Raw genomic sequence first — 4,849 nt, 5'->3', positions numbered from 1 at the left:
TCGGCAGTTTGTTGGGTCGAATCCCGAGTGCCGCGTAACAGAGTGAGCGCCTGTTACTCGTCCCAGCTTCTGCCAACCTAGCAGTTCGAAAGCACGTAAAAATGCAAGTAGAAAAATAGGGACCACTACAGTGGGAAGGTAACAGCGTTCCGTGAGCCTTTGGCGTCTAGTCATGCCGGCCACATGACCACGGAGACGTCCTCGGACAAGCGCTGGCTCTTCGGCTTTGAAACGGAGATGAGCACTGGCCCCTAGAGTCAGAAACGACTAGCACGCATGTGTGGGGGAACCTTTACCTTTACCTTTATGTTCATTTTGCAAAGAATAAGGCAAGAGATTTTTTTTTAATTGGCAAGAAAATCCCTAAATGGGGAGGGGGAAGAAAAAGGTTCTTTGGTTTGAGTGGGACAAGTTACAAATGGTCAAGTTACAAATGGTCAGCGAATCCCATCCTGGCTTTATTTTGCTTTCAACCTTTCCGCAGTCAACATCATCTCCATGTGTTTCTTACAAATGCAGCTTAGAGCCTGATTTTGGAAATTTTTCAAGAAAACACCATGACAGTGGAAAGGCCCAGCTAGCCAAAATGGCTAATGGAAAAAAAGACAAGGCAATAATAATAATAATAATAATAATAATAATAATAATAATAATAATAATAATAATAATAATAAGAAGAAGAAGAAGAAGAAGAAGAAGAAGAAGAAGAAGAAGAAGAAGAAGAAGAAGAAGAAGAAGAAGAAGAAGAAGAAGAAGTTGGAAGGGACCTTGGAGGTCATCTAGTCCAACCCCCTGTTCAGGCAGGAAACCCTATACCATTTCAGACAAATGGCTGTCCAGTCTCTTTTTAAAAACTTCCAGTGTTGGAGCATTCACCACCTCTGGAGGAAGGCTGTTCCACTGGTTAATTGTTCTCACTGTCAGGAAGTTTCTCCTTAGTTCTAGGTTGCTTCTCTCCTTGAATAGTTTCCATCCGTTGCTTCTTGTCCTGCTTTCAGGTGCAAATCATTTTGAACCCATCACCTTCACTGTTGACCAGTAAAGACCAGGAAGAGGTCCCTCCCTCATTGTCTTAAAGCCTGGAAAGGAAAAACTGTGGTTGAGAGCAGGGTACCTCAGTGGGAAATTCTGCCAGGAGTTGCTTTGGATAATGAGATGCTGGCAATTTAATAAATAAACAATGTGCCTCTTGTACATGATGTTATTTTGGCATCTTATTGACAGCTGCTTCTCCCACCTGAGTTGTATTGAAAAAATTTTTGCATTGGGATCTAATGTTTGACAGTTGAGCTTTTTTTTGTTATTGTGTAGATGTGGGTTCCCCCCCCCACCTTATTCTCCGACCTGAGACAGTCTTACTAGAATTTTTCTTGCATTGGGATCTGATGTTTTAAAGTTGGGCTTTTTTGTTATTGTGTAAATATGTTTTTTTTCCTCTATTGTATTTTTTTAGTGAAAAGCAACTCAGGAAAAGCTTATTTAAACAACCTGTTTACAAATAACTCAAGGTGGCAATCATATCCATCACACCTTCCTCCTTTGTTCCCACAACAACAACCCTGTGAGGTGAGTTGGGCTGAGACTGACTGGCCCAAAGTCACCCAGCTGGCTTTCATGCCTAAGGTGGGACTAGAACTCACACCCTCCTGGCTTCCAACCTGGTGCCTTAATCACTAGACCAGCGGTCTTCAAACTTGGCCCTTTTATGACTTGTGGACTTCAACTCCCAGAATTTTTCATTTATTTCATTTATTTGGATTTATATACCGCTCCTCTCCAAAAGGACTCGGGGCGGTGTACAGGGCAATTAAAACACTATAAACAACACATAATGTCTAAAAATTAAAATGAGATTAAATCAAATAGCCCTAAACAATAAACACATACTAAAATTTAAAATTTTTAAAATTTAAGATCCTGAGTCAGGCACACTTTTACAATCATCTAGAATCAAGTCTGGTTCAACTTGAACCAGACTTGATTCTAGATGAGTGTAAAAGTGAAAGCCATTGTGTTCTCTTGCTATCTTTAAATGGAGACATCTGTGCCTTTGATGTGTAGAAACCCCATATTCGTGCTGCGATTGGGTTAACATATACCCAATGGATAAAATTTTAGCATTCTTCAACCTTTTGAATCAGATCCTGCATCCTTGCTTCTTTTAAATGGAAAGCTGCAACTTTAAGAATTCTTCCGTGGAAGAAAATCCCATTAAGAAGAGCAGGTCTTCTTTAAACGTTAATATGATCAGCATAGCCCTGATTCATTTTCCATTTGAAAATTTCAAGTCCATTTAATCCATTGAATTTTTAACTTGGCTCTTTCACCATCATCAGCTCTGGCCCCTCTTGGCTGGAAGTACGTTCCAGGTTAATTTCCAAACATATATAAACAAAACCATGTAAATGTTAAAGTCCATACACATTTGCTTTCCTACACTTAAAATGCTGCAATGATATTTCTTTAGTAGATAAAAATCAGTTTTGCAAAGGACACCATTAATGTCACTTCAAGCCCTGCATTTGCAAAAGGAAAATATGGGACATCAGCTGGTGCTAAAAATCTTGTGATTCTTAATAGTGAACACCCACACTCTTTTTACCCTCTGAAACTTGACAATCCTATTTGTTAGGCTTAATGGATTTCAAAGTGGGGGCATCAAATACATATAATAAGATTTACACCTTAATTTGTAACAGGCAAGCATTTTAACATTGCAGTAAGTGATTAAATTTAGTAGGAGGCAAAACACATTCTCTATTCTCTCTACTTCAATCTTTCAGGGAATTTCTAAAACTGCATTGCTGAAAATGTACAAGGAAGCAAGCACCACTAATAACCAGCAACAATATATTATTAGTCTTTAAGATGCCATAAGATCCTCTGAGGTTAGTGCTACCTACTGACTCACAAAAGACACACACCTTTTGAGAAGATGCTTCAGGTCAAGCAACCTAATTTCTCTTGCTTACTTTACACAGTGTTAGAAGTCTTGTAAGACAAAATTAATGGAGGATAAGCTTGGTGAAGGATGACTTTGCAAGCCAACTGTAGTATGAGTTTCTGCATTTCTTTGGAAGCAAATTCCACCAAGTGAAACTACTCTCAGCTAATGAGCGTTCATTTAGTGAGCATTCAAAGTTACAACGGCACTGGAAAAAAAGTGACTCGTGATGATTTTTCACACTTGATGACTGTTGCAGTATCCCCAGGGTCACATGATCAAAATTCAGATGCTTGGCCACTGGCTCATATTTATGATGGCTGCAGTGTCCTGGGGTCACGTGATCCCCTTTTGGGATCTGGTAAGTAAATCTGGCTCCCCAATTGAGTTTGCTAACAACCGTGTTACCAACAACTGTGGTAAGAAAAGTTGTAAAATGGGGCAAAACTCACTTAACGAATGTCTCACTTAGCAAGATAAGGTTTGGGCTAAATTGTGGTTATAAGTTGAGAACCTATAACCAGTTTTGGTCACCATGATGTAAAAGAGATGCTGAGACTCTAGAAAGAGTACAGAGAAGAGCAACAAAGATGATTAGGGGATTGGAGGCTAAAACGTATAAGGAGCGATTGCTGGAATTGGGTATGTGTGGTTTAATTTATTTTTTATTTTATTTTATTTTAATCCCATTTATATCCCGCCCTTCTCCGAAGACTCAGGGCAGCTTACAATCTAAGCACAATCAATCTCTTCAATTAATGAAGAGAAGGGCGAGGGGTGACATGATAGCAGTGTTCCAATATCTCAGGGGCTGCCCCAAAGAAGAGGGAGTCAAGCTATTCTCCAAAGCGCCTGAAAGCAGGACAAGAAGCAACGGATGGAAACTAGTCGAGGAGAGAAGCAACCTAGAACTAAGGAGAAACTTCCTGACAGTTAGAACAATTGACCAGTGGAACAACCTGCCTCCAGAAGCATTGAATGGTCCAACACTGGAAGTCTTTAAGAAGAGACTGGACAGCCATTTGTCTGAAATGGTATAGGGTTTCCTGCCTGAGCAGGGGGTTGGGCTAGATGACCTCCAAGGTCCCTTCCAACTTTATTATTATTAACTACCTGTATCTAATGGACAAGGGCTTGTATCCAGAATTGGCACCTGTTCTATCTGAGGGCCCTCTGCCAATTCCTGGATTATCTTACCTTCATTGCTCCTTCTTAAGTTTGCTGATCACATCCAACTTTCACAACATCCAGTCCTTCGGATGTGTTGGACTCCTGTTGTTCTATGACCAATTCCTGTTGTTCTATGACCAATGAGTATCATTCAACCTTGACTATCATTCATTTAGCGACCACTTACAGTACAAAGAAAGTGACCTAGGACAGGTCCTTGCACTTACCACCTTCACAGCATCCCCACATGATCAAAATTCAGGTGCTTGATAATTGTCATGGGTTTATGAGTGTTGCAGAGTTCCAGAGCCACACGATGGCCATTTGCAACTTCGCCAGCCAGCTTTCCAAAGAGCAAAGTCAAAGGGGGAAGCCAGATTTGCTTAATGCCCACATGAGAAATTTATCTGCGGGGATTCCATTAACTGGCAAACAAGGTGGTAAAATTGGGCAGGACTCGCTGAAGAACAGCCTTGCTTCACATCAGTAATGTTCTCAGTTGTGGTTGTCATTCAAGGACCACCTGAAGTCTAATACAGGGGTCTCCAACCGTGGCCACTTTAAGACTTGTGGACTTCAACTCCCAGCTTTGAAGTTGAAGTCCACAAGTCTTAAAGTTGCCAAGGTTGAGAACCCCTGCTCTAATACATCTGGAAGATGTGCAGTTTGTAGGTTTTGCTTGTCAAAAACTATAAAATTTAAGGTAACAATTTAAATACGAGGCTCCATCAGACA

The sequence above is a fragment of the Vipera ursinii genome, assembly GCF_947247035.1.
Source record: "Vipera ursinii genome assembly, chromosome: 8".
NCBI classification, from domain to species: Eukaryota; Metazoa; Chordata; class Lepidosauria; order Squamata; family Viperidae; genus Vipera; species Vipera ursinii.
The sequence above is the reverse complement of the archived record's forward strand: the minus strand, read 5'-3'. Positions refer to the sequence as shown.